At 45.6% G+C, this 22,664-nt stretch overlaps 1 protein-coding gene across 4 annotated transcripts in view; it reads left to right on the top strand.

Annotated features, from left to right (window-relative positions):
- LOC135371091 (protein-tyrosine sulfotransferase 1-like) overlaps window positions 1-22,664 on the top strand; it is a 104,232-nt gene that overhangs the window by 66,440 nt on the left and 15,128 nt on the right. For 3 of the 4 annotated variants that reach the window (XM_064605096.1, XM_064605095.1, XM_064605097.1), the window contains exon 2: window positions 1,309-1,380. The gene's annotated coding sequence lies outside the window, so the exon portion shown is untranslated. Of the gene's footprint in view, window positions 1-1,308; window positions 1,381-2,435; window positions 2,532-22,664 lie in introns of those variants that run through there. The other variant, XM_064605098.1, reaches the window with a different exon arrangement.

The following is a 22,664-nucleotide window of genomic DNA, read 5'->3' as shown; positions in this document are numbered from 1 at the left end:
AAAAATAATCATATCAGTTAAAGAACAGAAAACACACACACAAAAAAAACATTAAAGACGATCGTAGATCGACGATCGATTCATATTAAAGGGCCCTTGGTCTAAATTCCTATAGGTACCTGTAGGACTATGAAACCCTGTAGGCCCCATGTGTTCCTACAGGACTTATTTGCCATAGGTGTTCCTACAGGTACCTATAGGTACCTAGTGGACATATAAGACCTATGGGTTCCTACAAGGATCCATAAGGCACACACCCTTTTCTCAGTCCGGTTCCTCTACACAGATTACCTGATGAAGGACGGACACACCTGGTGATCGCACCTGATGGACAGACTCCGTCCGAAAGCTTGTCCGTCTTCAGTGTTCTTTTTTTCTTTCCGTCTTTGTGTTCTCTAACTACGGTCTTGACTGCACTTCTACGTCCATATCTCAGTCACAAAGACATGGGTTTTAACGAGAAATTGCTGTAATTTAGTACTACACAGAACATGGCCGTGAAATGGTCTTGGAAAGAAAAGTATCCTTGCTTCGACACGTACTGTGTCGGTATCCGTGGTCAGGGATACCAGCGACCCTATAAACTCGTTCCCCCTTCCACGCACTCTATATCCGAGGGCGTTGATACATGGCCTCTGTCACCTTTCGCAGTCGCCCACACTTCTAATCTTTCCGGGCAAGGAAGGTGACCTTGATGCAGGGCTCATCCGTTAATCCTGCCTAATGATCGTATGGGGGGCCTGCGGGGATTTCGTCCTCTAATCCGGGGAGGCCGTTAATCTTGGTCAGAGAGCAATTTCAACGCCCCTGGAGTGCGGGCTTTGCTGCACATTGCAGCATAATGAGGTGAAGCACGCTTTCCGGCGCAGTTTTGCTCATCTCCGCTCAGTGCTGCCACCAAGTTCAAATGGATCTCGCTAGTGGTTACCGCTGTCTTCGTGGCTTTCTTTTCTGTTTCATTCTTTTGCTTTTTCTTTTTTTTTTTATAGGAGGGATGGGGTTCAGTCTAGAAGTACACTCATCACTACACTTCACCGCATAAGACGCTCCTGACGACAGGAAAACACGCTGACGGTGTCGTCTGCTAAGTGCGCAGTACGCCGCTCCCGATATTCCGCACCGTGTGAATGCTCAACATAACACGGGACGGAATTTCGGCTCTGTGAGCAGTGTTTTCGCTTTTTCTTCCACTAGAATATTCCGTGAGGATGTCGCTCGTGTGAATACAGGGTTAATCACAGTCGTTCATGCGCTAGAAAAATCTAGTTCCTCCTCATAATAACCGTATTCGTTCTTTGTTCTTTCCAGTACCAACAGCCTTCTTAAAGGCCACCAGCCTTTGTTCCCAGCACAACCACCTATCTCACCAGCTGTTGTATGGTAAGACACAACTGCCTTATGCTTTCTGACATGTATTCTACTTGAACATGAGAGAACTGATGTTCTGAGGCTGGAACACCTAGAAAGGTATGAGAGAGAAAAATGTAAGAGTGAAAGGGGGATGAGTGAGAGATAGTGGTTGATTTGTCCCTCCAGATTACGCCGCCTTGGAAGTCGCCGGGGGGGGGGGGGGGGGTGTTAGCTTAGCTCAATAGACGAGTTCGGAAAATCCCAGTGCTCTTTGCGCACGCATTGCATCCTGGGCGCTTGCTGAGCGGGGGAACGAAAAATAATCCTTCACGTTTCGCCTTCGCTGACCTTGACACGTCTTGGACAATGGACCGGTAGGGAAGAAATTGGAACAGTTTGGGGGCCTCCCGTTTCTTTCGTATTAGTAAACTCCCACAGTTCAAAGCGACGCTAGGCACTCTGGGGTTTTGTGAACCCGTCTATTGGTATAGCCCTGGACCGGTAATCCTGAAGATGTGGGTTCGAGTCCTACAGCTGGCTAGCCTTTTCAGTGACTTCCATCTTTTATGTATTCTACTGTTCCGTTTCCGATCGCGCTATTTCTGTCGCCAAAACCTTTTCGTGGTCACGAGTTGCCACGTCAGCTCTGTAATAATACAGGGTGTTCGGCATAACGTGTCACATAATCCTACTAAAATTTATCTACTGATCTGAGAACCGCATTTATCTTCGGTGAACTTTCAATTCAATTTCTCGCGACCTAAATTGATCAGTACGTGTTCGTATCGTATCCCATGGCAAAAGTTGGGCGAAGATATGTTGATAAGTAAATTAAAAAAAAATGACCGCTGATAATATGAAACCATGAAACCAAAGCCTATAAACGCGCAATGGTCGTCGTAAATATAATGGCGTATAATGTCGTAAAAGCGACACCTATATGGGAAGAACGTAAAAATGTAATTGCTCTCAGGTGTTAAGGGAGCGCATTGAGAAGGTCTCTGCTCCGAATCGTGCTCTATACAGGCGACCACCTGCTTCGCGTCTCTCGACGCAGGTTTGCGTCAGAATTACGTTCCGGTAGCATTCAGTGAATGTATGTGACTGCGTCCAGTTGAGTGTCGCCCGCTAATGAACGCCACGTATGAGGTCAGATCCCCGGATTCCTGGATATATACTGCGTAAGGTCGGCCGAACGTGCTATTGTGCTTCTGTCCATTGTTGTTTCGGTTTTTGGTATCGTTCGGTTTAATCTTCGCGATGGGCCTTTTTTTTTGCGTGATCGTTAGTTTTCGTGTTTACGAGGATAAAAATTACTACTCGAGGTACCAAGCGCAACAAAATTATAGCCGAAACAAAATTATGACTTGGGCCTCTTATCTGCACACTGTGACCCACACGCTGAAAACAGAACTTCACCGCATAGCACGCTGTGCGCCAACCATTGCCACGAATTATAGGGTTATCGCGTCTCATTCGAAGCGAGAGGGGGGCGTACGCCTTTTTGTGGCCATTTTCATATATCCAAATCGTCACAAAAAGGCGTACCCCCCTCTCTCTCTCTCTTCGAATCAGAAGCGATGACTTCATCATTCGCGTCAATGGTTGGCGCAAAGCGTGCTATGCAGTGAAGTTCTGTTTTTAAGAGTGCAGCAGGTGAACAGATATATGCCATTTTATCGATGCAAAAAACTATCGTTGCGTAACTTGCCTGGTGGCATCTCTACCAATTCGTCGACATGTTGGCCTTTGTTGCCTTTGTGCCATTAAACACATAATCAATCAATCAATCAATCAATCAATCAATCGTCGACATGTCATGACCATTAGAGGCTCCTAAAATGACGTGCACGTGTCTTTCTTCCTTTCTTTTTCTTCGATTTCCGTCGTGTCTTGTCGTCAGTGTTGACTCTTATGATTTTTCACTCCTTAAGACTCTACTTCGCAATTAACTACAAAAAAAAAAAGAAAGAAAAAAAAAGAAAAAGAACGGCTAACATGCTGCTTCTGTTTTCTCGTTGAATTTACTTTCCGATCGTTTGTGTGTCTGCCGCAACGTTTCCGCTTGATGTCTTGGTGTGGGGTTAATTAAGCTGGTGCAGTTAATCGATTTTCGTTATTTATTTATTCATTTAACGAATAAAATAATTATATTAAATTAAAAGTCGCCAAAGTAAATTCTGCGCCCAAGATAGTGCGGGCTTCTCCGACGGAGCAGCTCTATAGTCGAATAGACATAGGAAAATAACAGGAATACTCTGTAGTTCCTTTCTTACCCTCTCCAATACAGAACTTCACCACATAGCACGATGCGCGCCAACCATTGCCACTAGTGATAGGGTTATCGCTTGTGATTCGAAGAGAGAGATAGAGGGCGCACGCCTTTTCGTGACAGTTTAGATTTTTTGATAATTGCCTCATAAAGGCGTACGGCCCCTTCTGTCCTACACTGTTAAAACAGAACTTCACCACATAGCACGCTCCTAGCCAACCATCATACCGAATGATATCATTCTGTGTCATGATTTGTTCAAAACAGGGGGGAGGGGCCTATCTGGGACAAGATAATCTGTCCCAGATAGGCGCCTCCTCCCATTTTCGCCAAATCAATGCACAGAATGATATCGGAATGATGGTTGGCTAGGAGCGTGCTATGTGGTGAAGTTCTGTTTTAACAGTGTAGAATCAGTAGCCATGACCCCATCATTCGTGGCAATGGTTGGCGCATATCGTGCTATGCGGTGAAGTTCCGTTTTTAGATTGCATTGCTATGATGGGGTTATCGCATTTGATTCTGATCATATATCCAAATTGACACAAAAAAAGGCGTACGCCCCCTGTCTCTCTGCGAATCACAAGCGACAATCCTACACTCTTAAAAATGAACTTCACCGCATAGCACGCTCCTAGCCAACCATAATCTCGAATGATATCGTTATCTGCCGTGATTTGTTGAAAACGGGAGGCGTACGCCTTTTCTGTGACACTTATGAACGGCATAAGTGTCACAGAAAGGGAGTACGCCTCCCGTTTTCAACAAATCACGGCAGATAACGATATCATTCGAGATTATGGTTGGCTAGGAGCGTGCTATGCGGTAAAGTTCATTTTTAAGAGTGTATCATTCGTGGCAATGGATTGGCACACAGCGTGTTATGCGGGGAAGTCCTGCTTTTAGAGTGTACTGGTAGTTCCAACTGACAACTCAAAAGTCGCACGCCTCATGTCGAACTCTGTCCTTGAAAATTATCCTTCAGAAAGAAAGAAAGAAGAAGAAGAAGAGAGAACGGCAGTAAAACAAAAATGGGCCGTTCATAAGCGGCTTCTCGAACTTTAAGAAGACTGTATAGCTGCTGAAATGGCGTCGAAAAGTTCATTTCCAGCGTATGACGTTCGATATAGGGTATATCCAAAAGCCCTCGCGAACCAACAGCCACTCAGATGGCTCTTTCGACCGCCGCCTGTGCCATTTGTCAAAATAAACGGCTCTCTCGATGTCGTTTTTATTTATTATCCCAAGAGGCGTCTTGGAATAAGACCCCCCCCCCCCCCATACACACACACTCTTTTTTTTTTATTTATCTGCCCTCTTTAACGCCCGCAACTAATTCGTAATGCCTCTCGAAAAGTGGAATACGAACCGCATTTTGACAAGCGTCGGTATACGTATATAAATCTTCACTTTTCGACCATTTTGTCCTTCGCGGTCTTTCCATTTTACATTTCGCTTCTCCGATTTCCCAGAGCAGTATGGCAACAGTGTGATTCTTAAAATAGAAGTCATCTTTCATATCACTTGCATGTTTCAACAACCTGTACGGCATGAATAGCGTTGTTGTGTAGAGCTGGGCTTTCACGTGTGTGCGAAGTACGCGGAGTGCTTTTTGCTGTTTGGAGGCAGAGGCCCTCGTTGCGGAAGTCCTGGCCGTATTCAATATGGCGCACATAAAGAAAGCCGGGACGGCTTCCGCGTTCCGTTTTTCCTCCTCCTTTGCGAGGATATTACTGTTTCTCCAGGATGGTTTTCAGCGTAAGAACTTAGTTCGCTATCTCTCCGTCTCTCCCTGTTTTCATCCCATGCAGCTCTGTGGGCGAAATAGTCTGTGGGAGGGGGCCTCAGCTGAATTCTTTTTTGTAAACTGTTTTGTGCTACGTACTGCGTGGTGCTGAAATATGTTGCCGTCGATGGCACAGCACATTTTTCGCAGCTTTCGAGCGTAAATGTCTAGTGTTATGGCAAACACATACCATACAGATTTTGTATATAGGAGCCTTCACAATGGTGTATTCCACAAAAAGCACCGTTTCAAATGACATAATCTACAGAAAACACTCTTAACAAGTACACTCTTAAAAAGGGTACACTCTTAAAAAATTAATTTCACCGCATAGCACGCTCCTAGCCAAACATTATCTCGTTCGCGAATGATATCGTTATCGGCCCTGATTTGTTGAAATCGGTAGGCGCACGCCTTTTTTGTGACGCCTATGCTGCACATAATTGTCACAGAAAAGGGCGTATGCCTCCCATTTTCAACAAATCAGAGCAGATAACGATATCATTCGAGATAATGCTTGGCTAGTGGCGTGCTATGCGGCGAAATTCGTTTTTAAGAGTGCAGTAGGTGTGTTACAAACACCATTTTCAACACTGTTTTGACACCTTTCATTCGCGCATGTGGAATAAAAATAGAGGGTGTTTATATACAAAGACACCACCTTTACAGGCTGGAAAGGTGTAAAAATTTACTGTCTGCGTTCCTTCCGTGTATTTTGCCACACTCACTTTTCTCGGTAGTGCTTCCTGTGGAAGCTCCTCATGTTTTTCGACCAGAGTCCTTCAAACGGGTTATTCGTCAAAGTCACGCAAGGACCTATTACACGCTCAGAACCGAACTTCACCGCATAACACGTTGTCCGCCAACCGTTGCCACGAATGATAGCTGATTTTTTTTTAGCTGATGATTTTTTTTTGTAGCAATTTGGAAATATTGCTACAAAACTCCACACCTCACACTCTTAAAAATGAACTTCACCGCATAGCACGCTCTTGGCCAACCACCATGTCGAATGATATCGTTATCTGCCGTGATTTGTTGAAAACGGGAGGCGTTCGCCTTTTTTGTGACAATTATGAACAGCATAAGTGTCACAAAAAAGGCGTACGCCTGCCGTTTTCACCAAATCAGGACAGATAACAATATCATTCGAGGATGATGGTTGGCTAGGAGCGTGCTATGCGGTGAAGTTCATTTTTAAGAGTGTAGCCCCACACCCGTAAACGAGAACTTCACCGCATAACACACACACACAGGTCACAATGGGGAGTACGCCACCCGTTTTCATCAAATCAAGGGGAGAACGATGACACTCGTGTTGAGCTTCACCGCATAGCACGCTAGCCAACCGTCATCCCGAGTGACATCGTTCTCTCCCTTGATTTGATGGAAACGGGGGGCGTACGCCATTTTTGTGGGGAATATGAACTGCATAATACCACAAAAATGGCGTGCGCCCCCCCGTTTTCCTTAAATCAAGGGGAAAAAACGATGTCGCTCGGGATGATGATTCGCTATAAGAGCGTGCTATATGTGGTCAAGTTCATTTTTAAGAGTGTATGAGCGTGCTATGCGGTGGAGTTCTTTTTTTAAAGAGTGAATGGTTCGTGATCGGGTGACACGTTATACGAATGGTGGCGCTGTCCAATGGCCATTTTCAATCATCATTAAAAACTACCCACGTAGCAAGGGGGTGAACGCCCCACTCTTTCCGCAAACCAGAAGCACTTCTCATTCAGCGCAACAATTGGCTTCCATCGTGTTACGTGGAGAAGTCCTGTTTTAAAGGGGTCTTGCTCAACGACCCCTGTAACACATTGCACTCCCCGACGAACTCACGTACCCTCTGCTCATCTCCACCCTTCAGCCTCCATGCAGTTTCGTTTTTTTTTTTTTTTTTTTTTTTTGCGATAGTCGTGACGACGTCCACTTGTGTGTGGCGAGCCGATCTCGCCATCCCCGTCTCTGTTTTAAAAATGTGCAGCTGCCCCATAAAAACTACAATCATCAGCAGCAGCAACACCAAAGCAATAAAGGTGGCCCTTGGAGGTACGCAATCTATCGATGTCAAATCAACGACAGTTTAGTTGAGCTCACCCTTATAAAAATAAGAAAAAAAAAAAAAGACATCTCGTATATAGGCGTTATTTTTCAAACGCATCACATCGTTCACTGGCATTCGATGACTTTCGGTTCGCCCTCCCCTTCATTTGACGCATTATTTGTTCGCCTGTGTGCGTTCCCCTCTCATTTCGCCGTCGTATATTTATGCGTCGTGCTCGCTGGGCCGAAATATTAGCGAGGAAATTGATGTGTGCAAGGTGGCGCCAGATTAATAACGGGCTTTATTTTGAAGGGCTCCTCCCCCCCCCCCCCACCCCCTCAGCGCACACGCAGTGACTCCCCCGTTATACTGTGTATGCACGTGGGACAAAGTTTCTGTCAGGGTAACAAAGTGCTTCTCATTTGAAAGCTCCGGTAGCCATTGCAGGAGAGAGAGAGAGAGATGGTGGAGAGGCGCATTGTTTAGCCCGGACGTCGTAATTATTCGATTGCACGTCTGCGCTGCTCCATTTGTATTTCCACCGTGCTTATACGTTATATTGTGTTATACTATAGGGTGTTTCAGGACAACGTAGAAGTTTCGGGATAACGTTTTTGAAAGCATGATAAGCCAATCACCTGATTCTTTTTGGAGTGGCTGACATCTGTGACACATGCACACGTCTGCCTTAGCGACACTCTGCACTCTTAAAAATGAACTTCACCGCATAGCACGCTCCTAGCCAACCATCGTCTCGAATGATATCGTTATCTGCCCTGATTTGTTGAAAACAGGGGGCGTACGCCTTTTCGGTGACAATTATGAACAGCATAAGTGTCACAAAAATGGCGTACGCCTCCGGTTTTCAACAAATCAGGGCAGATAGCGATATCATTCGAGACGATGGTTGGCTAGGAGCGTGCTATGCGGTGAAGTTCATTTTTAAGGGTGTACACTGTTAAAACAGAACTTCACCGCATAGCACGCTCCTAGCCAACCATCATTCCGAATTATGACTCTCCGGGCGCTCTTGACTGCATAGCATGCAATATGCCAATCATCATCGCCGATGATATCGCTCTGTCTCCCGATAAGCTGAGAAAAGGGGGCGCACACCCTTTTATGTATCGGCTTTCCTTCCAATCGGAAGATAAAACGATACGATTCTGAAGGTTGGCTGGCCTAGAACGATTTATGCCACGAAGGGCGCAACCCGTCAGTGCCTAAAAATCCGTTCTCTAATGGTAATTGACACAAAAAGGCGTACGCAACCCTCTCTCTTCCAATGAGAAGCAACAACCCCATCATTCGTGGCAATGGTTGGCGCGCAGCGTGCTATGCGGGAAAGTTCTTTCTTTAATGTGTAAGAGGACGTAATTATGGGAATATTACGTGAGAGAGAGAGAAAAAAGAAAACTTCTCGGGAGAGTGTGGGAGGCATTCATCGTATGATGTTGCTTACTCGCGTCACGTGACAAGTATGCCTCGTGGTCTAGCGTTAGCAAAATTCCAAATCTGCAGTGTCGTTGATTGTGTCGATTTGTTGAAACGTCAAAATTTTTTGCGTGGGTAATTTGACGTGAGATACGGCAGGGTGATCCGGTCGACCTCTCCGTTTATTCTCTTTACTACACATACTTGTATGTAAGCCTAGTGTCTATAGGAAGCATATCAAGAGTGGAAGTAGTTTAAAATCATTGATAGTTATTTTTTTAATAACATTCAAAATTAAACTCGTGAGCATCGCACTTCTGAATTTACAGGGCCTGCGTCTTCGTAAGTATTAAAGGTACGGATGCTGATTTCTTTTCCCTACACAGTGTCGATTTTGTGACGTACCGTTCTGCTTGCTTGTTGAGGTTCTATAGGCCTTGCATTTTCTACACTCTTGAACTTCACCACATGGCACGCTCCTAGCCAACCATCTTCCCAAGTGGCATCGTCCTTTCCTCTGAATTGCTGAAAATGGGGGGGGGGGGGGGGCGTACGCCATTTTTGTGGCATTATGCAGTTCATAATTGCCGCAAAAATGCCGTACGCCCCCGTTTTCATCAAATCGAGGGAGAGAACGTTGTCATTCAGGATGATGGTTTACTAGGAGCGTGCTATGCGGTGAAGCTATGTTTTTAGAGTGTAGGGCATTTTGCAGATTCGCCCATTCACGACATTATTCACATTGCTGGCGTTGTCCATGATGAGCAATGTATTTCATTTCCAACGATAATATTTTGTTATCCCTTTAGTACACACTTTAGTATCAATTTAGTAATTAGTACACATATTGTGGGGAAGCACCATCGTCATCGCCCTCTCAAGGATCATCTTCATCTCCAAGCTCAAAGTCTCACATTCAAGCCCTTGTTACCCTTACTCCATGGCTTCATAACAATAGATTGCTTTATTGTTACATTATTATTATAATTATCCTTCCTTATTGTAGGTATCTTAATTATGCTCTGCAAAGCGACCGATACGTGACGTCTTCTTTCCAAGGAAATATCGCATTTCGTTCCTCAAGAATAGTTCGAACCCCTTTCGAAGAAGTTTCGACGGTTGAACAAACGGGGTCTGTCACAGGTATATATAAGCAACGGCCATTACCGGAGTTATCTGCCGAGACAGCAAAATCCCTTTCAGAGCCAATGTCGGAAGGAAGCAAAAACACAAGTACATATATAAAAGGAAGAGGGTGGGTTTAGGAGGTAAACAAAGTGAAGCTAACGATAGAAAAAGCCGTTGGAATCGATAAAACTCCCTCGGCGAACTCTACACTGCATCTTTCGGTTGAAAGAAGGGCAGTTCCATTGGCCTCTGCTACTGGTGCGCTTTTACTTCATCCCAGCCGAGGTTTCAGGACTTTCTTTTCTATTTCTTTTTTAACTGTACAGCGTGTACGGTGAAAATTAAATTTCTGCTCAACGAGAGGAATCATTTCCGCGGGAATGAAGACACCCGTTTTCCTCTCATTTCTATATAGTTGGGATAATCTATACGAAATTTCAGTCAGGTTTGAAGTGCGTTGTTCTTTGGAACACAGCCCGTGTGTTTCTCTCTTATCCGGCAAGTTCAGTGCGCGGCTGCGCATGCTGCATAATAATGTACACTCTTCCTTAAGATTGGAGAAGCCCGCCGTTCATACCCATTTTTCAAAATATTCCTTCCGATTTCGCGCTACTGTATGGTACTCCATCAGCATTAGAGAGTCTTAGTTGTAGCGTGCGCAAGGCAGTAACGGGTTCACACCGCGTACGCGCCGTGCGCGAAGCCACGTTCTACGCGTGCTGGGTGTGCGCCCGCTATTTCATTGCGTGCGCAATACTAAAACTCGCTTTTGTTTTGTTCGGTTCTTTTTTATTGAACAATCGCTCCCCGGTCATGCGACTTCCCAGCCATCGATTTTTCGTCTTCTTTATTTTTTTATGAGGGCTTTCAATAAAATATTCACGGAATCACTTATCCTCCTCCACGCTGAATTAAGGGAAAAGAAAATCGCATTACGACGAACCCCGGAGACGACGCGCAAAGTCATGCGTTCTTTTACATAATCTCTGGGCGTGCATTATATTATTCGCGAACCTATATTCATCACACTGTGGCAGGCGAAGCGAAGAACAGAGCGAACAAAAGAAAGCACCAATCGATACCACAGACGCATCATCTCACAAATACCGCTCTTTTTCGATATATATATATATATATATATATATATATATATATGCCCTTACATGCTTGCAGCAATCTTTGCGCAGAATACAATCGCCAGTCATATACCAGCAACAGGAGGAAAGAGGTCAGCTTCATAAATAAACCATCTCCCTCATTAGAGTTTGGCAGTGAGGATCCTTCTCTCGAGGAAACAGAATCAATGCATTTTTTTCCCCCTTTCAGCGACACATACATAAAGAAAGAGAACAAAACCTAAGATCGGATGTCGTCCTCGCGATTGAATTTCGTTTCCTTCGATTGAAATACAATTTCTCAAATTATGTTCCGTCCATTTATCTTTTTTTCTGTATGTATACGCACCAACTGAAGCTGTTCTCTGCGACATTCCGAAAGGCCACTTTACCTTATCTCTGCGCTCTCCATTCTGCCTCCATGCGTGTTTATAATAAGGAACTCACCGAGATCTTCGAAACCTTCCCCGCTATTCATCAACGGAGCGAAACACGTTTGGGTGCTCTTCCTTGTGTATATACTTCGAACCGCGCGCCCCTTCATTTTGAAGAATCTGCATGCCGCCCTTGCCTTATACATAGTGGGAGGCGGTGCGGTATTTCAACATAAATCCTGCGTGTGCTGTGCTTCTACTTTCTTTCGAACAATGGAAGGAACTGCTCGAAAGCTGTCCGCCCCGTTCCCGAAAATGCTAGTTCTCTGTCTTTTATACTTGCAGTCCTCATTGTATCCAGAGACGCTATACCAACGGAACTGACTCTTTATTTATTACCGCCGTCTTGTCAAAACAAGTGAGACGTACTGCGCTCTGAAATAGACGCGAGCTTCTGTATATATACTGTATTGTAAATGAACCAAAAGCGCGAGAAGATACACAAAAGGACTCGCGACGGCATATCATTTGCAGGAAGATCATTCATTTCACGAAGGCGATACGGAAACAAGAGTAGCATCGTAGTTCGTATGTTGCGTATCGGTTATAGCGATCGAACGGAGTGAGCTTCGTTGAATGGCTCTTTACTTCTGATATAGCGAGGGCTGCGCCAACCTTCGAACGCGTATACGCCGCATCACGAAGTGTAATCTTTGTGCTCGCGTGTATTATCCTTTCTGTAACGTAAACAGATTCCTTCCGTTCAAGGCTCGAATAAGTCTTCATTAAATCGCCTTCGAGGTAATACGATGGATCGGCTTAACACTCCTAAATGAGCGTATAGCTCATGGCTTGTGAAACAGCCGGCAGCAGACCATGTTCGATATATTTGCCTACGGTGGAAAGGCGGAAGTTTTGGTTAGAATATCTTGGCAAGGGAACGGATCGCAGATTGTTCGGTTTTTAATCGTTTTTAAGCCGCTAACTGAGCTCTAAACTCAGAACTTCACCACACAACACGCTGAGGGCCAGCCATTGCACAGAATGATACTGTTATCACTGTCGATTTGTAGAAAGCGCGGGACGTACGCCTTCTTTTGAAGCTTGACATAACCGCATAAGTGTCACAAAAAGGCGTATGCCTCCCGTTTTCAATAAATTACGCTCTTGAACCGGAACTTCACCTCATAGCAGGCTGAAAAAGGTCAACCAGAACGATACCGTTATCACTACTGACTTGTGGAAAGCATGGGGCGTACGCTATTTTGTGAAGATTATCATAACTGCATACGTGTCACAATAAGGCACACGTCTCCAGTTTCAACAAAGCAAGGGAGAGAACGATGCCATTCGGGATAACTGTTGGCTACAGGAGCGTGTTGTGCGGTGAGGTTCCGTTATTAGCCACCCGCCATCCCAAATGATATCGTTGCACCCCCGAATGGTTAAAAATGGGAGGCGTGCGCTATCCGGATTTAACCGCGCGTTCCGGTTCCGGTTTTTGAAGACGTTCGATATCCACACACTCACAGAACTTCACCACATAGCACGGTGAAGGCCAACCATTGCACAGAATGATACCTTTATCACTCCCGATTTGTCGAAAGCGCAGTGCGTATACGCCTTTTCTGGAAGTGTATAAGGACAAAAAAAAAAAAAAAATAGCGTACGCCTCCCGTTTTTAGCCAATCAGGGAGCAGAACGATGTAATTCGGGGTGGTGATTGGCTAAGAGCGTGCTATGTGGTGGAGTTCTGTTTTCAGAGTGCAGAATGTTCCGCGGATTTGTAACCGCATCCGCGCATACAATGTTGCCTAGCTTCGCAAGAAGGTTTGCGAAATAGAGTTGTTCTTCCTCTCTCTTTTTTTTCTCCCTCATTTCTTGTCTCCGGAAGCAAATTCAGGTGGGACATGGTGGGACACGCATTGTGGTTTGAGTGTGCACGCAACCATCGGGAGGGCTCTATTGAGGCCTCGAAGCACCGTGATTACGAGGTGTGGACCGTGGCCAGGACGCCGTTATTGGGGGACGCCCTTTTTAGGAGGGGGGGACCCGCTAATGCCTCTGCATCTATTGATTGCTCCGATAGCCTTCGAAGGCTGTTTGCACGGCGCGAGCGAAGGGGGCGATGTGCCTTCAATCGATGTTTGATTTCCTCCGCGCTTTCCAATGTCTCCGACCATATTTGCGCGTCCAGATGGAACCGACAAAGGACGGCGAGGTCATCTTATAGCTGAATGTTGGTAGTGACTGATTAACTTGGGCGCGTTCGAACATTTTTGCGTGGGTGAACTACTGCGACCTTTGCGACCTCTTCGCTATTTTTGTTTGGAATCTTCACGTTCTGGAGTAGATAGATTAACCTGTCAGTGTGCTAACCTAGTCAGTGCAGACCTGTATAAAATACTGCGCAAAAGTATTTTAATTTTTTTGTTATTGTTCCGTGTTAGCGCCGCGAAGCAACTGCGGCTATGAGCGGCGTACAGACGTGGAAAGATGGAGAGAGGACAACAGGAAGGAGTGGGGAACAGGGAGGGTTAGTATGCGTCCCGCACTCTCAGAAAAAAGGGTGTGAAAAGGTGGTAACTTCTATAGTTACCACCTAGATCAACATATAGCGTCTGATAGAGGGTGTAAAAGGGTGGTAAAAGCAATTATCGTATATCCAAATTGCTACAAAAAGGCGTACGCCCCCCTCGCTCACCGAATCAGACGTGGTAACCCTATATCATTCGTGGCAGAGAGTGAGGTAGCAGGTAGAAGTTTGCAACCTATGCGACAAATATTACCTCCTGAAAGGTACTGCTCCACCCTCTTTTCTGAGAGTGTGGGCCGACTTCAGGGGGAACTGTGCGGACATCCGCCTGGAAAGTCTTCGGAAAACCCAGGGAAAACCTCAGACAGCACAGCCGGTGACAGGATTCGAACCCGTGTCACCTCCCAGTCTCGGCGTGGAAAGCGATCATCTTAACCACTATGCCACGGGAGCTGGTAGTATTTAAAATAAGATACTAAATACTCCACGTAAAAAGTATTTAAAATAGAGTACAAAATACCCCAAACTGAAAGTAATTTGAGTAGAGTACTAAATATTATAGGAAGTATTTAAGACACTCTTTAAAGTACTTTAGCATTAGCAGTAAGTGAAACGCGTATTCTGAACGTGGCCGTACAAATGAAAGGGATAAACTTCATCCGCCATACTTAAGCACATCTTATTTGCAAGATATTGGTGTCAATTCATGCTCGGTGAACTTTGGTGATATGTTCGGACCCAGAATCTCGTAATCCCTCCTGTATATGCCACCTCGGGTCTTTCAACCTCTGGTACGCGTTTATCGCTTTGGTGACGGGGGGGGGGGGGGGGGGGGGGGGGTCGAGGTAGCTTGCCGTTGTTGGCCGCACTCAAGTGGGCATCGTCACGACTATAGCCAAAAAAAAAAAAAAGGAAAAGAAGGTGGAAGAAAGGGAATAAATGCCGGGATTCTCTTGTACCTAATAAAATAGTATCCAGTATGAATAGGACCGTTTTCTGACGAAGGTGTCGGGCTGTTGACAAGCAAGGCCCAGCGTGGAACTAGCCAATTGTATAGGAGGATAAACGACAGATGCGCGAATTCCCCCACAAACAATAAAGAGAAAAGGGGGCGAAGTTCCAGTGAGCTGAAAATCTGGACATTGCGCGGAAAGTGTGTTGGATACGGCTTGACGAGGAAGGAATGTATTTCGAGTACTGAGTAGCAAATACCGCAAAAAGTATTTTAAATACTGTATTTAGAGTACGTACTCAAGATAGGTACAAATCTGCGTCAATGTTTATTTCTTTATCTTGTGTCCTCCGCTGCTATTGCGTCATCAAACGACAAATTATCGGGTGATTAGCTGGTCGGAAACCCAGGTTTCAGAGGCACACATTGGATTCCTCGCCAACTGTAATACGAAATGCTACCACATTGCAACAAACTATGATGAACTTACGCTTAATGTGCAGCCACTAGACCATCGGGAACAAAAAGCAGAAACCGAACAGCTGCATGCGAACTGCGCGACCGTTTACGTGAAACGTTCTTCTTCGCGTATGCGTGCGTGCGCGGATATTGCGTTTGCCAGTTTAACGAGAATTATATTTACCGCGCGGTGCAATATCCGCAACCGGCGTGACATGCGAGTCTTGCGGAGAAAAGAATTCCTTGTGACAAGTCCTTCCATGGAGCGAGGTGAAAAACGACACTGGGGCAACACTGAGCCCATGCTTCTGTCAACTGGCGTTTATCGATCGCGGCAATTGAAGCACGCCCATGTCTATGCGTGTCTTCTTTTCTTGGAGCACGCGGCTAATGTATAGCCTTACGGTGGCCCACGTCGGCGTGCTACCGAAGTAGCTTATCGTTTCTCTTCCGAGTGGGATGGCGAGAAAGAATCAAGGAGAATCAGGAGTACACGTTAAAGCAACTGTCAATTCCCGTTGCTCTTTTTTTGTGTGCTCTTGTTTGTTTTTTCGTTCGTTATGTCTTTAACGTCAGCGGAAACTCGAGCCTCGTCTCGCTCGCTATTGATGGCAGATGCATTTACGATGATGTACTGCTTGCGACACATTTGTCTGAAATCGACAGCTCGCGGTTTATGCGGTCTGGAATCCCCGGGTGTTACAAGATTGTTCGCTTCGACTAATAAACACATACTCGGTAGCATGCCGTACGTGTCTATTAGTCGAAGAAACAATCTTGCAATAACACCTGTAGATTTCAGACAGGATAAACCGCAAGGTGTCGACTCCACACTCTTAAAAGAAGGGTGTATTGTAACTCCCTTTCGGGAGTAACCGTTGCGACACACATATATTGCGATTGCAAGATATTGCGACACCCATCCTCCTAAAAAAGAAAAAGAAAACACTGCCTAAAAAAGGGAGGAACACCCGAAAAGACAGCAGATACGGGTGTCACCCCCCCCCCCCCTCTGAGACGAAAATTCTGCACGAAACAGATACGAACAGTGGTACTGCTTGCGACACACTTGTCTGCATTCTTAAAAAAGGGTGCATTGTAACTCCTTTTTGGGAGTAATCCTTGCCACATATATCACTCCCTTTAGAGTGTACAATTACTCTCCTATTGGGAGTGAAAATGTCTTCTCACTCCCTGAACGGAGCATCGGACACCGGGAGGGAGTGAGGAGACTCCTTTTTGAGAGTAATTGTACACTCCAAAAGGGAGTGATATATGTGGCAAGGGGTACTCCCAAAAAGGAGTTACAATACACCCTTTTTTTAAGAGTGCAGACAAGTGCGTCGCAAGCAGTACCACTGCTCGTATCAGGCTCGTATCGTTCAGTTTCGTGCAGGATTTTCGTCTCAGGGGGGGGGGGGGGGGGGGGGCTGGGTTTGGAGTCTCCTGGCGTCGGACTGACAGCGATTGCGCTCAAAAAGTCGTAGCGCGTTATGGTCCGGTGCTCCGAAAGGATGACGTTCGGCTATTTTTTCCAATGGGATAGCTCGTGAATATCGCTGTCAATTATCATGAATATGAGCGAATTCGGCACGCTCTTCATTATTGGTGGGTTAAAAAAGTGACCTTTACTTGGCAAATTTCCGAGTTCAGATCGCAAATATTTACATAATTAAACTTACGATACACGACATTCACATAAGGAGGTGACAAAAACCCAGTAAGAACAAATGTCGTTGGCCGCATGATTCTAGATGGGCGTAGGTTTTTGATTATAATTCAACGACACGTTTTCTGGGGACACCCTGTATATATGGGCAGAGACGCTCCGCTGGGGAAAGCTATAGTTGGCCAACGAATAGATGCCATCAAGGATGGTAGCTATACAGTGTTTGAGAAACTTGGGAGGAACCCGGCTGTGTGCATCATCACTTTATATTGCTCCCCGGAGAGCACTCCGTACATACCTGCGGCAGGGAACATCATAAATCTCCCCCGCAGCTCTCCCGTTTCTCACCGAACCTTGTTTCGCACTCAAACCATAATCGCTTCGCACGATCGGGGTGTCCCTTCTTTACTTTTGTCCTCCGTGGTATGTGTAGACGCCGTCACCCATATCGAGACAGGAAAATGTACCTGTACTGTATACATTATCACCAGATATATATATATATATACACACACACACACACACAGACAGTCTAGTCTCGAGCGGGGAGAACGGTATTCGAATACTTATATAGTGTAATGTTTGCTACATTAGGTTTAAGCGCGTCCCGTTTCAATGCATCCGTGACGAGACGCCAGGGCCTTTCTTTTTTTTTTTTTGGTTGTTCAACGGAATGTAGCTGGGCAGTTGAGATTGTATACCCTCCGCTGTCATTCCATTCCGTCTCTGGGTATGGGTGAGACTCCAGTGAAGCTGAGATCGACACGTTCGTGCCTAGAAAACGGATTTTTTTTCTTCTTCTCTTTCTGCGAACATTATTTGTGGTTGACGCACATTTCTGCGACAAAAAAGAAAAAGAAGGTTTTTGTGCAAGCGCTCCGGGTCGAATGTGCTTGTTTCTTTTTCCTTTGGGAAACCGAATCCGTTATTTGCCCGTCTTTGTGAGCCCCCTTCTTTCATCCTTTGTATACGCTTTAGATCGGAGCGGTGCCGGAGAAGGTGTCGTATCCCTGTAGAATTGATAAAGACTCTCTAAGAAGGCACTTCCCACATGCACGCTGTAACCAGATTGGAAGAGGATTCGTGGCTGCGCGACAGACGCTTGACCAGAGTAAGCCGTATTGAATTTGAAGGCAACTGAAATTAAATGGGTTCATATGTGCGTCCTATGTGTGTGGAGAAATTGTTCATAAGTTTAGCACTGTCCCGTTATTAATCTAGTCACTAAAAAAAAGCCCTGGAACGGCAGCGAACCTATCTAAGCAAAGCCCGTTTCTGATTGGGTGGAAAGTTTGCTGCGTAGCAGGCGCTTTGGCCCTCAGAGCTCGCAGTGACGTAGGACGGGAACGCAGTACAGGGGCTCATAAACTGTCTGGGCATCAGGAGAAGAGAGCGAGGGGCACGCATGGAGAATGATGTTGAGTGATGGGTGCGATGTGGTGTTGAAGGTGGATTCAAATCACGGGTTTTTGAAGTTGAAGTTGAGTGGTGACCATTGAAGATGATGTTGAACGGTGGCCCATGATGAGATGTGATGTTGGAGTATAAAAGCCAAATGATGGATTTTGAGTTTGGAAGTTGAAAAAAAAAGTTGGGCGATGATCGGGTTTTCAAGATTAAGTCGAATGATGGACTATATTGTTGATTTGGTATGATAGGGAGCTACAGGCTGCAGAAAATCCGGGCCCCATGCATTTTCAATGGCCTGTACTGCCGTCGTTTGGCTTAATCCCTCTCCGTTTCATGCTGCATCGGCTGTTGGAGCGCCACACCCAAACCCGAAACTGATTGGTTGCGCGGTCCAGCGCGTGCGGGTCCGTCTCTTCGCCACAGTGTTTTACGGAAACAGAAAAACTATACGATCGCGTTGACGTTGAACCCATTTCAACGTGATCTTCGTTCAGCCGAATGCACAACTGGAGCCTCCTTGCGTACTCCTCAGATGGTATGACGGACAGGGAAGCAATAATGATATGAAAAATAAGGACAGCAGCAGATGTAATGGGCCGAAATCGCAAAGCGCAGACAAATGTACGAAGCAGACGACGGTGTCGTCTGCCAAGAGGACCGAGCGACATTGCACATTTTTTACGTATCGCTTCATTGTGCTCGGGATGTAACGGTGTATTATGTTTTTTACTCAGCATAAAAACTCCAAGGCAACGTATTTAGTATGCTTTTATTATATCTTCGACATCAGTTTCGGTTTTGTACGCGGCGCTCCAGCTCCCGATGCAACATGAAACGGAGAGGGCCTAAGCCTAACGACGGCAGTATAGGCCATTGAAAATGCATGGACTCGGATTTTCTGCGGCTTGTAACTCCTATCATATTGATGGTATAACATTGAGGGTGAGCTCAAATAAAACTTTTTACTGAACTACAGTACTGTGCCAATTTGCATTGTGAGTGTTATTATGTAAAATTTTTAATAACGTTTTTATATGTGCCCTGAAATCTTCTTACACTCTGCATGACGTTGAATATCGTGAGTTTTGCGTCCCTTATGTGCTGCATGAAGCGTTCCAGAACATTTCGTAAGAACTTCCTGCGAATGAAGCCCGGACTCAGAAGGGTAATTCGCAGCGCCTGCTTAAATTTTGATGACGCAATTTCTGCTGCGTTGCATTGCTCCAATTTTCGTTCGCCATTGCTCGAGACTAAAAACTTGGGAAATCATCTCGTTTTGGAGTGTTCGTGCGCTCCTATACATGTACCGTCCTATGCATTACACCTAAAGAAAGAAGCTCTGGTGGTGCTTCTTCACGGTATAGGTACAGCTCCCGTCAGCCTTAATAATAACACTGGAAAAACATTCGTGCTCTATTTCCGAATGCGATAACACTCAAAACAGCCACACTGGGGGCACTGGGGGAATGTTAAGTGAACAAAATCCTCGCGTTAAACTAATAGAATATTTTTGTTCAATTAAGATTTCCTCATGGCCCTAAGGATTACTGTAATCGCGCTCGGGAACGAGGCCATATATATTTTTTCCACTGCTGTTATTAAGGTTAGCGGGAGCTGTACATCACGTGCTGGGAAAATGCGCCGCTTCCAAAAAAAGTGCGAGCTTCTCTGGAGGAGGTTCATTTCTCCGTGGACACATGTTTCCGGGGAAAGTTTTGTTCTAGGGGCATTTTTCCCCTACGCCCCTTAAGTACATGTGAGTGGACGCATAGCATTATGCGTGTCTCCGTGCTAGACCAAGTGACTTCGGCGAGGGAGCCTTCGTTAGCCCATTTCCGTTCCGTTTCCGGTTCGGGCTCATTTCCGGACAACGGTCTTCGCATTGAAGCTATCGCGGTTTCCACAGGAAAGAGTCTAAATGTTGGAGAGGAGGGGGGTTCTTTGAACGGAAGATAGGCCCCACATGGACGAGAGAGAGAGAGAGAGAGCAGCGTGTTATGCAAATGAAATTGTTGTGGTGCACGTATTACGGCGGAGTAAAGTTAGCATATCCTACTTCGAACGTTCGGAAGGGAGGAACCTCCCTAGGGAACGTTCGAGCCTATACTTTTACGATTTCCTTGACCGATGTTGGCAGTTATAATTCTTTGCCATTGCGTACAATAAGTACTGAGGCAAAAAACGCACGACCTGTGTTGTCGTGGGGTTTTTGGCTCATTTCTCAATGTGCTTATCTAAACAACTAACCCAATTTCTCTACGTTAAGACCGTGGTATAACTAAGATTTCCGATAGATTAGCAAGTGGTTCATCTCCCAGGTTCTCTTTCGGTTCAATATCTTCCTTCCTCTCTTTTTGTTCTTTCGTTTTTTTTTAAGTCGCACAAAATGAAACTGGCAGGCATGGGCGGATCGAAGTGTCGGTGGTGGGAAGGGGGGGGGCGGTCTTAAGGAAGTTCCGTGCTTTGCGGCACGGCATCATCCAGGAGATAGGGTTTTTACATAGGGAACACAGCCGCGGTCGTCCCCCGCCCATTAAATCCGCCCCTGCTTGCAGGAATATATCCAGAAGAATGAAGGTCACATCCTAGGATATATACAACGTGTTTCCTTTCAACTTCCTCTATCTCTTGATGTCGTCGTGCTCTCACTCTTTCGTAACGTCTTTTCACACATCGGAACGGCCAAAATTCTTACCTAAGTAAGTGACGTCCTTCTCGAATAGATAGGCGTCGAAAATTGTCGAGAAGATCATTAAAGCGATTATTTCGCGGGGGCAGTTAGTGAACTTTGTCGGCTGATTAACTGACGCGAGCCCGGTCATTAGCAAATTAACTGCCTATACGAAGGAATCAAGCGTGTCGTTTTTCCCGCGAAACACAGAGGGTGTCACAGCTGTCCTTGGGAAGTTTAAACCGCCTTCCCTGCGGGTTGCGGTGCACGCTGCGGCTAATGACTAATTGGCGGCGATGGCTTAGCGTTCGCTCTGAACGAAATAAAGGTGGCCGAGGGCAGGGTCTGAAAAGGCGCCGTGAACGGTGGCGCTCGTTAGATACCATTCGTTTTTCTTACTCTCTCAGCTCAATCTCGGCCGGTTGCTTTCTATTTCGGCCACTCTCAGGACATCGTCCTTTTAATGACAGTCCTAATTCTGTTAGACGCTGCGCCTTTTTCCTTTATCTGTCAGCCTTCGCGGCTGCTTCCACATTAATCCCATTAGCTAAGTCCTTTTCGTCGGTAAAATCCTTGGCATTCTGCCGAGATGCTTTTTCCTTTGCGACATCTGCCTGTTGTCTCCCTCGTTAGGGAGCGCCCTCAAACGATTCTTCGTGCCGGTCGTTCTCCGGGATTTCGTGATAAATGAATTTTGAAAATGAATTGCTCCGCGGGCTCCTGTATTTCTCTTTAAAAGACCTTGCAATGGACTCCCAGAAAGAAGATTACTCGGACAAATAAGTTTGTATCCTAATTGTGACAGCCCCGTTAAGGCTACTTGCTATTAAAGAAGCAATGAAATGGTGTCGCTGGAGGGCATGCTTAATTGATCGAACCGGCTATCAGGAGCGCCCAGGAAACATTTCACTGCTCCTCTGAGGAAATAATTGTCATCGTCTTCTGTTCCGTGTTTCTTCGTATGGAGATAGTATTGTCTTGTTTATGGATGCGTGGGACACGTGTTGTGGGGATAATGTTGGTAGGGCCTGATGGTTTGAAACTGTAAGGGGGCAGTCTTTGGGTAGTAACTAAGTTAGAAATAAATTGTAACTGCAACCGGTTACTTTTCTGCAAAAGTAACTAACTGGTTACTGCTTTCGGTAAATGTAAAAGGTGACTGTAACTAAGTTAGTCAGGTACTGCATTATTCTCCACGCGTCAGTTCCCTAGGGTGTTTCACGAAAAATGAGCCAAAGTAAAAAAAAAAAATGGTTCATCGCACACCAAAAAGACGGACTGCAGTGATGTGAGGATAACCATTTTTGTTTTATAATTCATTAAGTGAAATTAATTAGTCGGTTCTTTAATTATAATAAGGATTAGGGCCAAAATGTCAATGAGAAAGTTGTAGTGGGCGATACAACGACACGAAAACCCGTTGATTGTAACTTTGTACCTCTAACGGATCCTTTTCTTTTCTTT

Source organism: Ornithodoros turicata, chromosome 10, assembly GCF_037126465.1.
Source record: "Ornithodoros turicata isolate Travis chromosome 10, ASM3712646v1, whole genome shotgun sequence".
NCBI lineage: Eukaryota > Metazoa > Arthropoda > Arachnida > Ixodida > Argasidae > Ornithodoros > Ornithodoros turicata.
Note: the sequence above shows the minus strand (reverse complement) of the source record. Positions and strands in the feature narration are given on the sequence as shown.